Source organism: Microcebus murinus, chromosome 6 (genome assembly GCF_040939455.1).
Source record: "Microcebus murinus isolate Inina chromosome 6, M.murinus_Inina_mat1.0, whole genome shotgun sequence".
Classification (NCBI taxonomy): domain Eukaryota; kingdom Metazoa; phylum Chordata; class Mammalia; order Primates; family Cheirogaleidae; genus Microcebus; species Microcebus murinus.
Window position 1 is genome coordinate 829,600 of NC_134109.1, and position 13,112 is coordinate 842,711.

The 13,112-nt window shown below is 38.5% G+C and overlaps 1 gene segment (V, D, J or C); it reads left to right on the plus strand.

The window, feature by feature from the left end:
- The window catches only part of LOC105861104 (immunoglobulin heavy constant mu-like), a 701,862-nt gene that overhangs the window by 67,483 nt on the left and 621,267 nt on the right, over positions 1 to 13,112 (plus strand).

The following is a 13,112-nucleotide window of genomic DNA, read 5'->3' on the forward strand; positions in this document are numbered from 1 at the left end:
ATATTCATGGAGGCAGGGGCAGTCCCTCAGGCATAGACAGTTTCTGTGGATTTCTCTACCACATCAATACTGTGGAGGTCAATTGCATCAACCATATGCCTTATGATGGCCAAGTGACCAAGGACAATGGCCCCATAGTGTTCAGGATTGAGTCCACTAGGGAAGGAACACAGATCAACCATCACTGTAACGTGATGGCCCTGTGTTAGAGGTGTCCACAGTGGAGGTGGGAGGGGATGCTAGTGAATTTCAAGACAGATATTAAGGCATCAAGACAGACAATATCAACAACTACAAAACTATCTGCAGCAGTGGACAAAGAAGGCTGATCACTCACACTCACATTGACACTTCCACAAAGATTAGGCATGGCTACTGTCCCAAGCCTTTTATAGCCCTATGAACTACTTGTGGACTTGTGTGGACCTGCCATGGTTTATTTCCTGTCAGATTTCAAGCCTTTCTCTCTAGAAATTTGATCCTGGGACCTATCTGCTTTTGTGTCTCTGTGCTCGTCACTGTAGTCTCTGAGTTAGAAATGTCTTGTTTCAATACAAAACACATTCTCACCTGCACACAAGGCAGAATATCACTCACATGGGCAGAAGTAACCCTTACATTATAAGTAACATCAGAGTCCTGAGGAGCCCAGGGGAACCTGCTGAGAATTTTCCAACCAGACTCAGTGCAGAGACCTCAGTGGGACTCCCCGAGTGGGACAGTCTTTGGGATTCAGATTAGGATACATACAGACCTGGGCAAAGGTCAGTGTCTCATAGAACCTAATGGTGTCAAGTTGTTCCCTCATCATTTAAAACAATACGTTCAGATGCAGAAATTATTCAGTTGTACTCTTTTCTGCAAGTCCATTTTCTTTCTCCCTAGGTTCTATTTTCATATCTTCCTCTTTTCCTTAGCTCCCATGAAAATGGGAGTTTTGGTCTCCCATTCAAGTACTAACCATGACTGTCCCTGCTTAGCTTCCAAAATGAGATGAGATAGGGAATGTTCAGGGTAGTATGGCCACAGACTTTTTCAAATAAATGTTTTATAGTTTTAAGTGTAAATTTCTTTTACCTCTTTGATTGAATTTAATAAGAAATATTTTATTTTTGTAGCTATTGTAAATACAGTTATACTCTCGATTTATTTTGTTTCTTTTTCTTGCATAATTACTGTGGATAGGCTTTCAGTACAATACTGAATAAAAGTGGCAACACTGGGAATCCTTTTTGTGTTACAACTTTGAAGAAAGTTGTTAAATTTTCTACCACTGAGTGTAATGTTAGCTAGGAGCTTATCATAAATGACCTTTATTGTTTTGAGGTACATTACTTCTTTTTCTGTTATTTCGGCATATAATGGGGGTACAGATTTTAAAGTTTCAATAAATGCCCATTCCCCTCCTCCCCCCACAAGTCTGAGTCTCCAGCATGACCATCCCCCAGATGGTACACATCTCACTCATTATGTATGTATATACCCACCCCCTACCCCCTCCCACCTGCCCAATACCCTATTACTGTAGTACCTATGTGTCCACTTAGATGCTGCTCAGTTAATACCAGTTTGATGGTGAGTATATGTGGTGTTTGTTTTCCCATTCTTGGGAAACTTCACTTAGTAGTATGGGTTCCAGCTCTAACCAGGAAAATATAATATGTGCTATATCACCGTTGTTTCTTAGAGCTGAATAGTACCCCATGGTATACATATACCACATATTATTAATCCATTCTTGGATTGAGGGGCACTTGGGCTGTTTCCACAGCCTTGCAATTATGAATTGTGCTGCTATAAACATTCGAGTGCAGGTGTCTTTTTTGTAGAGTGTCATTGGATCTTTTGGGTAGATGCCCAGCAATGGGATTGCTGGATCAAATGGTAGATTCACTTGTATCGTTTTAATGTATCTCCATATTGCTTTCCACAGAGGTTGAACTAGTTTGCAGTCCCACCAGCAGTGTAGGAGTGTTCCTCTCTGTCCACATCCACGCCAGCATTTATTGTTTGGAGACTTTTTGATAAAGGCCATTCTCACTGGAGTTAAGTGACATCTCATTGTGGTTTTGATTTGCATTTCTCTGATGATTAGAGTCCCCAAAGGCAATCACAACAGCAACAAAAATAAATAAATGGGACATGATCAAACTAAAAAGCTTCTGCACAGCCAAAGAAATAGTCATGAAAGTAAACAGACAACCTGCAGAATGGGAGAAAATTTTTGCATCCTATGCATCCGATAAGGGGCTGATAACTAGAATATACTTAGAACTCATGAAAAATCAGCAAGAAAAAATCAAATAACCCTATCAAAAAGTGGCAAACAGAAACTTTTCTAAAGAAGACAGAAGAATGGCCAACAAACATATGAAAAAATGCAAAACATTACTTCTTTATTTGAGCTGTTAAGTGTTTCTATCATGAATGATTGTTGAATTTTGTCAAATGCTTGTTCTGTATCCAGTGAGATGAAGTTTTGTTCTTCACTCTGTTAATGTGATGTATCACAAGCATTCATTTGCTGATGTTAAACCATTCTTGTATTCCAGAGATAAATTCTACTTGATCATGGTGAATTATCTTTTTAATGTGTTGTTAAATTCAGTTTGCTGGTATTTTGTTGAGAATTTTTAACATTCGTGATGATTAAAAATATTGGACTGTGATTTTTGTTTCTTGTAATATACTTGTCTGGCTTTGCTATTAGAGTAATGCTGACCTAGTGAGATGAGTTTGGAATTCTTCCCTAACTTTTAATTTTTTGCAACGTTTTGAGAAGGATTGTATTAGTTTTCTTTTAAGTGTTTGAATAATTCAGCAGTGAAGTCCTCATGTCCTGGGCATTTCTTTGATGTGAGTCTTTTTATTACTGATTGAGTATTCTTACTCACTATTGGTCTGATTACATTTTCCATTTCATCATGATTCAGTTATATTAGTTTCTATCTGTCTAGGAATTTATCGATTTTTTAGGTTATTAAAATTATTCATTTATAATTGTTCATTATTTTCTCTTATAATCTTTAGTATTTCTGTGGTATCAATTGAGATGTCTCTTCATTCATTTCTGATTTTATTTATTTGAATCTTTTCCCTTTTTTCTTTGCTAGTCAAGAAGTTTTTTTTAATCTTTTTTTATCTTTCAAAAAAACTTCCAATTTTTCGATCATCTGTACTATTTTTCTTTTTTCTTTCTTTCTTTTTTTTTTTTTTTTTTTTGAGACAGAGTCTTGCTTTGTTGCCCAGGCTAGAGTGAGTGCCATGGTGTCAGCCTAGCTCACAGCAACCTCAAACTACTGGGCTCAAACAATCCTGCTGCCTCAGCCTCTAGAGTAGCGAAAATGTGCCACCACGTCCAGCTAATTTTTTCTATATATATGTTAGTTGGCCAATTCATTTCATTCTATATATAGTAGACATAGGGTCTCACTCTTGCTCAGGCTGGTTTTGAACTCCTGACCTGGAGCAATCCGCCTGTCTTGGCCTCCCAGAGTGGTAGGATTACAGGCGTGAGCCACCACGCCAGGCCTGTATTAGTTTTCTAGTCTCTATTTTAATTGATTTTTTTCTCTGATTCTTATTACATCTTTTTTAATGCTAATGTTGACATTACCATTTTCTTTTTGTATATCCTTTAGTCATGCTGTTACTTATTTCAGATCCTTCCTCATTTAATGCGAGCACTTATTGCAATAAATTTTCCTATTAGAACCACTTTTGCTGAATCCATACGCTTTGGTATGTTTCATTCCATTTTTTTTTGTTTAATCTCAGGATATTTTTAAATTCATTGACATATCGTTTGTTCGGGAAAATGTTTAACTTCCATGTACTTGTGAATTTTACTTATTTCCTCTATTACTGATTCCTAATTTCATACTACTCTAGTCAGAATATACTCCTGATTTGGTTTCCATTTTTTAAAAAAACATTATTAAGACTCTTTTGTGGCCTTACATATGATTTATCCTGGATAATATTTTATGTGTCCTTGAGGAGAAAGTATATTGTGTTGCTATGGGATGGAATGTTCTGTATATGTCTGTTAATTTCACTTGTGCTCACGTGTTGTTCAAGTTCAATATCTCCTTATTAATTTTCTGTCTCAATGATCTGTAGATAGGTGAAAGTGGGATATTGAAGTTCTTTGCTATTATTGTAGTATGAGCTTTGTCTTTATTCAAATCTTTTACTAGTTGCCTCATATACTTTAGTTCTGTAATGTCAGGTGCATATATATTTATAATTGTTATGTCTTGTTCATGAATTCATCATTATCTAATGTCCTTCTTTGACTCTTTTTAGGTTTTGATATGTCTATTTTTTCTGATATATGTATAGCTACACCTGCTATCTTTTTCTTTCCAATTGCATGGGATATTTTTTTACATCGTTTCACTTTCAGTCTTTGTGTATCCTTAAAGACAGTGAGTCTAATTCAGCATATAATTGGGTAATTATTTATTCATTAAGTCACTGTATGTGTTTTATTGTAAATTAAATACATTTACATTCAAGGTAATTATTGATTAATGGAATTTACTACTGCCATTTTAAAACTATTTTCCTCCTGACTTCCTGTATTTCCTCACGGATTGATGATTTTCTGTGGTGCTATATTTTAAATAATTTCTATTTGCATATATATATATATATATATATATATGCTATAGATTTTTCCTTTGTGGTTATCTTGAGGCTTAAAAATTACATCTTATACTTGTAACAAATTAGTTCAAGCCGATGAATTGTTAACTTAGATTTACTACCAAAAATCTTCAATTTTATACCCATTACACACATCTTCTAGGATAGTGACAGCAGAATTTAGATTTTTTCAAATATATCTATTTTATATCTATCTAAAAATAACTATCTAAAAATATATCTATCTAAAAATAACTATGAGAAGTTATTTTATTTATAATTGTTGTAAATATTTTTTCCGTTAACCTTCATAATAGGGATACAATTTCTTTACACATCATCATTACAATCCTACATCATTCTAAATATATCTCTGTGTCACACCACTGTGTTTTGTGCTTTTATCAGTTTATAATAATAATTAGTCACCTTAAATTTAAGCTTAAAGAACTTCTTTTAACCTCTGTATGCCTAGCTGCAGCATGCTTGAGGGCAACCCTCCTTCCACAGGAGGGCTACACCCCCAGCTCAGTCAAACTGAGAACCAAATCAAAGACCTTTCACAACAGCAACAAGTAAATTAAAATACCTACAAGTGCATTTAACCAAGAATGTGAAGGACCTCTACAGGAAGAATTATGAAACAATAAGAAAGGAAATACCAAAGGACACAAACAGATGGAAAATGATACCAAGAACATGGATTGGCATAATCAATACCATTAAAAATTCTATATGACCCAAAGTCATCTACACATTCAATGCAATGCCTATTAAAATACCAACATTATTTTTCACAGACCTAGAAAAAATTATTCTATGCTTTGTATGGAACCACAGAGAATGCCTTATAGCTGTAGCAAGATTAAGAAAAGAAAAAATTGGGAGGCATTACATAACAGACTTAAAACAATAGCATAAGACTATAGTAATCACAACCGCACAGTACAAGCAAAAGAATAGAGACGTAGACCAGTGGAACAAAACTGAGAACACAGACATAAAGCCAATCTCATATAGCTGTCTATTTTTAGATAAAGCAGACAAAAATATACGCTGGGGAAATGAATCCCTAGTCAATAAATGGTGCTGGGAAAATTGGATAGCCACATGGAAAAGACTGAAATAAGATCTGGACCTCTTGCCTCTCATAAAAATCCAATCACGATGGACAGCAGACTTAAACCTATGGCATGAAACCATAAAAATTCTAGAATAAAATGTTGGAAAAACACTTGTAGATACCAGCCTAGTCAAAGATTTTATAAAGAAGACCCCAAAACAATCACAGCAACAACAAAAGTAAATAAATGGGATCTAATCAAATTGAAAAGCTTTTGCAAACCCAAGGAAACTGTCACTAGAATGAATAGACAACCCACACAGTGGACATAATATTGCATGCTACACCTCTAAAAAGGGGCTCATAATTGGAATATATATATTAATAGAATCAAACTGACCCATTAAAAAGTGGGAAAAAAGATATGAAAAGAAAGTTTTGAAAAGAAGATAGACTAATGGCCATGAAACTTATGAAGAAAATGCTCAAAATCTCTAATCATTAGGGAAATGCAAGTCAAAACCATAATAAGATATCACTTAACTGCATAGAGAATGGCTTTTATCAAAAAGTTCCCAAACAACAAATGTTGACATGGTTGCAGAGTTATAGGAACACTCATACACTTGAGACATCTGTGGTTCTTTCCATCTCTTGGCATTTCCCAGACGTGGGTGTCTCAGGGATTCAGACATAGAAAGGAGAGGATGCTGCACCTAAGCACATGGCTCACTGAAATTTCTCCATCCACAAGGGTCCTGTGCCAGGTGCACCTGCACAAGTTATGCCAGGGACAGGTGATTCACTCACAGGCTTCCCCGTCCCCTGTTGGTGTCTGGTTTTTGGTGGAGCTGGATTCAGCAGGCCCTAGGGAAGCAGCTGTGATAGATGGGGCACATCAGTAATCTAGGTGGCAGGATCTCTTATTCATCCTACAAGAGTGAGTCACTTTCTCTAGAAACATGTCCAAGACCCAGTTCTCCCTGCAGCTGAGCTTTCTTCCTACCAAGGACATGGCCACCACATATTACTCCGTGAGAGACACAGTGTGAACCCAGACTCAGGCCTCCCTTCAGTGGTGCACAGGACCATGGGGATGCTCCGACACACCAGAGAAACCCAGGACCACAGGGAGTCCACAGAACCACCCAGTACAGGATTCTGTCCCCACAGGATGTTCAGAGTGGTCATGGAGGGGTTTCCTCACAGGCATGGAGTTTTCCTTTTTCAAAAGAGACATCAAATTGAGAATTTGACAAGGACTGCAGATGTTTCTATGAACATCATATTCAATGGGGAGCATTTGCTTAACTCAATAAGACAACGGGAACCACATTTGAAGAGGGCATTTCTAGGGCGTTAGTGATCTTACTATTGAGAGAACAGACAGGTGGCATACATATCCAAGAATAAGTCTCCCTTCTCAGGGCAGAGACGAGGCCTAGTCTGTGTGTGTGATACAGAAGCCTTGGGTCAGAGACTGTGGCTGGCCATGGATCCAAGTTCATCCAAAATCCAGAAGTAAATGTGAATGAAGAATGGTGAACATTAACTGAAATTATGTAAATATTGAAAAAAATGGCAGATTAGTGCTGACCTCCTTGTTCTCTGCTCTCAGAGTGAGAAGTGAAGAAAGCAGACCAACCACATGGGAGTGAACTGCACTTACATAGGATCAGCTTCACAAGCCTGCAAAGAAACACTGGGATATGGGGGGTAATGGGGTGATAATTAAATGTGAATCAAAAAAATCTTCCACAAAACCTAGGGAGTCAGAAATATATAATAGGGAGGGAGCATGTATGCAGGTCTGCTGAGCTGATTGGCTGGCCAATGAGGCATTGGTTCTGCCTTGCACAGGGAGACAATCACTACTCCATCAAACCCCATACCCACGCAGGCAGGGTAGTGCCTGAAGTAGGTGGGAAGTGGTAGCATGAAAAGACAAGCTGTGTGGAGTAGACTGGAGCAGACAACATTTTGAACTCTCCTGAGCACTCTGCAGAGTCAGTTTCAGGTGGGGGAGGGTCCAAACCCAGTGGTCACTTTCCTGTACCACGGAAAAGAGTGCTGAGTCTGGCATCTCACCTCAGCATGCTTCCAGGACCAGGAAGGGGAGAATCTACCTTAAATGAGACTAGGCCTTTGGATATCACTGAGATTTTGGCTGGTGCTGGGTAGACAGAGAGCAGATCTCTGCACCTGAACTGTTGTGTCTCTGCGAGTTGGGAAAGTAGTGTGAGCTCAGCGGCAGTTTGGAGACAGCCCGCCAAACCCAACTTAGCTTTCCTCCTGGCAGGGGCCATCCACATCAGCACTAGGAGGGCATGCTACCACCACTCTGTAGCTTGGAAATGCTGCGGAGGGTTGCTCTGGAAGTGGTCTCAGCCCTCACTTCTGTCCTAACCCATCTGAATGGATAGGGCTTCTGGAAGAATGAAATAGGGAGAGAAATCCATCTGTTTCTCCAACTGTGCCCTGGGTCTTCACATTCCAGTGGCTTGGACTCGGACTCTGAGTTTAAGGGGGTGGAAAGGGGAGAGTGGTGGTTTGCATGGCTGTCTCACAAAATTGAACTTGGGCAATTTCCCACTGCAGTCAGCAGCTTATGCTCTGTGCCCAGAGAGCAGAGCCCATCTTGGCAAGACGGAGTTGTGAATGAGGCTATTTTTCCAGATGTGACCTAGGGAGACTTTACCACCCACACTGTCCTATGACTTGGGCTGCAGTGCTTAATGCAAAAGGGTCTGACCCCTCCCCTAGGTGGAGTTCAGAAAAAGACCGTTCAACTGGAAACCCATGTTACAAGACTGTTACTTTTGCTTCCCTTCCACCTTCCCGCTGACAGCTGAAAGGCAGTTCTAGAAGCTTATCAGGACAGCCTTTCAAGCTGAGTCCAGTCTTTACCTCTTTACTGTGGCCTGATAGCAGGTGCCTCTAGCCAAAAGGGAAGCCCTATTCCTGGGCATTGCAGAGGGAGAGGGAAACTGCTCTCTGGGCTGAGATCTGCTGGGGTTGAAGACAACCCTTGGAGGCAACAAGGCCACTGGGTTTTCCTGCTGAAGGGACAGACTCCACCCTGACAGGGGCAAAGCAGTGTGGCAGGTCTCCTTCTGGTCTGGGATCCTCAGGGGCCTCGGGCAGGGATTCTCCAACAGCCCTGAGATTTAGGCCACATACCAACTTGATAAACACCATCCTTGGAAGGGTAGGGGAGTGTGAGTAACCACATCTTGGTCACGTACCCCTAGGAAGTGTCTTTCCCTCAGGATGGTGGGTTATCTTCCCCTCTGACAGGACAGACTCCATCCTTGGGGGAGGGGAAAAATGAGAAAAGACGTTTCCTAGTCTGGGACTTGTAGCAATCTCACTTAATACCTCTCCCCCAGCCCACCAAACCAGACTCAGCCCTGGAAGGTTGGGAGAAAGGAGAAAAGTCGCTTTCCCTGTAGGACTAGCTTGAATATGTGAGTCCTTGGAATTAAGCAGAAGGGGACAGAGTGATGTCTACATACAGCTGGTTGGTTTTAATCATCTGATAAGTTCGGGACACAATTCTCAGTATTTATGCACTCAATGCAGGAGCATGCAATTACATAAATCAAACCTTGTGTGATCTAAATACCATGTTAAACAATACTGGATAGTAGCAGGGGACTTCAACACTCCACTGAATGAGCTGGATAGATCCTCCAAACAGAAAATAAGCAAAGAAATGAGGGGCTTTAACAAAGCTCTTGATCAAAAAAGGTCTGACAGATCTCTACAGAACATTCCACTCAAATAAAGTTGAATTTACATTCTTCTCAGCAGCCCATGGATCCTTCTCCAAAATTGATCACCTACTAGGCCACAAAGCAGATCTCAAAATATTTGAGAAAATAGAAATAATACCATGTGTCCTCTCTGATCATAGTGGTATAAAAGTAGAGTTCAATTCCTATAGAAACAATGTTTCACAAAGTCATGAAAACAAAACAGTCTATTATGGAAGAATTATTGGATCAAGGAGGAAATTCAGAGGGAAATCAATAGTTTCTTCGAACAAAATTATAATGGAGACACATGTTACCAAAACTTGTGGGATACAGCAAAAGCATACCTGAGAGAAAAACTAGTAGCACTACATGTGCACATCCAAAAAACAGAAAGCTTAGATACTGACAACCTAATGAATAGACTCAAGGAATTGGAAAAGAAGAGGAAACAATTACCAATCCTAGTAGAAGAAAAGAAATAACTAAGATCAAAGCAGAACTAAATGAAATAGATGATAAGAAAATTATACGAAGATCAACAATACCAGTAGCTGTTTTTTTGAAAAGATAAACAAAATTCATAGACCTCTTGCTAGATTGACAAGAACTCAAAGGGAAATAACTCTAATAAACTCAATAAGAAATGAAAAAGGAGAGGTCACAACAGATACCACAGAAAAACAAAACATTATGTTTGACTACTGTAAAAAACTATATGCCCCAAAACTACATAATAAGGAGAAATGGACAAATTCCTGGATTCATACAACCTCCCTAAGTTCATCCAAGAGGTAACAGGTTTCCTGAATAGACCAATCTCAAACTCAGAAATTGGGCAGTAATTAATAACCTCCTCAAAGGGAAAAGTCTTGGACCAGATGGCTATACTTCAGAGTTTTACCAAACATACAAAGATGAACTCAGACCAGCACTACACAAATTATTCCAGAATATTGAGAAGGACGGTATACTTCCTAACTCATTCTACAAAGCCAATATTACCTTGATATCAAATCCAGGAAAGGACACAACAAAAAAAGAAAATTATAGACCAATATCCCTCATGAATATAGATGCAAAAATTCTCAACAAAATCTTAGCAGATACAAGTCAGCAGCACATCAAAAAAATAATTCAAAAAAAAAATAATAATAATTCACCATGACCAGGTGGGCTTTATTCCAGGGATGTAAGGCTGGTTCAACATATGCAAGTCTATAAATGTAATTTGCCTCATAAATAAAAACAGAAACAAAGACCATATTATTATCTCAATAGATGAAGAAAAAGCATTTGACAAAGTCCAACACACCTTTATAATAAAAACTTTTAACAGAATAGGCATAAGCAGCTCACATCTTAAAATTATCAAATCCATTTATGACAAACACACAGCCAATATCATACTGAATGGGGAAAATTTGAAACTATTCCCACTTCAAACCAGAACTAGATGCCCACTATTTCCTCTTCTATTCAACGTAGTACGTGAAGTCCTAGCTATAGCAATGAGGAAAGAGAGGGATATTAAGGGCATCCAAGTGGGTGCAGATGAGATCAAACTCTCACTCTTCACCAATGATATGATATTATACCTAGAAAAACCCATGGATTCGTCCAAGAGACTCCTAGATTTGATAAATGAATTTGGTAATGTCTCAGGTTACAAATTCGATATACACAAATCAGAGGCATTCATATATGACAAGAACTATCAAGCCAAAACTCAAATAAAAAATGCAATACATTTTACTATAGCCCCAAAGAAAATTAAATATCTAGGAATATATTTAATGAAAGCTATGAAATACTTATACAAGGAGAACTATGAAATGCTAAAAAAAAGAAATTATAGAAGATGAAAAAATCTACCTTGATCATGGATTGGTAGAATCAATATTGTTAAAAAGTCAATATTACCTAAAGTCACCTACAGAATTAATGCAATTCCCATCAAAGTACCACCATCATTCTTTTTTTTAATTTTTTCCCAAATTCTGTGGGTACAAATATTGTTAGGGTTACATATCTTGCCCCTGCCCCCCTCCCCACCCCACTCTGCCAGAGCTTCAAGCATGTCCAGTCTTCAAGTGGTGCACCCTGCACCCATCATGAAAGTGCTTACCCTTCCCCTTCTCCCCACTTCCACCTGTTCACCTCCTATTAACAAAAAAAAATTTTTTAGACATTTTGGTTACAGTTTGTTTCTTTGCCTCTCCCTAAAAAGGGATAGAGGTAATCCTTTCCCCCTACAATGCTCATCATATCCTTAAGATGCGGGTCTCCCCCTCTCAGATCCCTGTTGAACACTACAATTATTTGAACACCATAGTTTTAGGCTGTCAGTACCAACTTGATGGTGAGTAGAGATGTGTAGCCCATTTTCCAGATCTTGTGTCATCTCGCTTTGTATTACAGGCTTAAGCTTAATCCACGATAGCATAAACGGTGCTAGTTCACTATCGTTTCTTAGGATCGAGTACTATTCCATTGTGAGTATATACCACATTTTAGTTATCCATTCATGAATTGACGGGCACTCGGGTAGTGTCCATGTCCGTGCAATAGTGAATTGTGCTGCTATAAACATTCGGATGCAGATGTCTTTATAATAGAGTGACTTAGGTTCTTTTTGATAGATGCCCAACAATGCTATTGCTGGGTCAAATGGTATTTCTATTTCTAGTTGTTTGAGTAATCTCCAAATTCTTTCCCACAAAGGTTGCACTAATTTGCAGTCCTACCAGCAGTGTAAGAGTGTTTCTGTCTCTCCGCATCCTTGCCAGCATTTGTTGTTTTGGGATTTCTTGACACAGGCCATTCTCACTGGGGTTAGGTGGTATCTCATTGTGGCTTTGATTTGCATTTCTCTAATGATTAGAGATGTTGAACTTTTTTAATATGTTTGCATGCCATTATTCTGTCTTCTTTGGAGAAGTTTCTGTCCATTGCCATTGCCCATTTCTTGATGGGGTTGTTTGATTTTTTCTTGTTTATTCTTTTAAGTTCTAGGTAGATTCTTGTTATTAGACCTTTAATAGAAGTGTAGAGAGCAAATATTTTGTCCCATTCTGTGGGTTGTCTATTGGCTCTAATGATCATTTCCTTGTCAGTGCAGAAACTTTTTAATTTGATCAGATCCCATTTGTTTATTTTAGCTGTGGCGGTGATTGCCTTGGGGGTCTTCCTCATAAATTCTTTGCCTAGACCAATATCTGATAGGGTTTTCCCAACATCTTCTTCTAGAATGCTTAGAGTTTCGTGTCTTAGGTTTAGGTCTGTTATCCATCTTGAGTGAATTTTTGCGAGGGGTGAGAGGTTGGGGTCCTGATTTGCTCTTCTGCATATTGCTAACCAGTTTTCCCAGTACCATTTATTGAAGAGAGAATCTTTTCCCCATAGTATATTTTTGTCTGCTTTATCAAAGATTCAAGAAAATAAGAATAATACCCTATGTCTTCTCTGACCATAGTGGTATAAAATTAGAGTTCAACTCTAACAGAAATACACAATACATCACTAAGTCATGGAAACTAAACAACCTACTGTTGAATGACTATTGGGTCAAGGAAGAAATTCAGAGGAAAATCAAGAATATCTTCGAACAAAACAACAACAGAGCCACATCTTACCGAAATCTA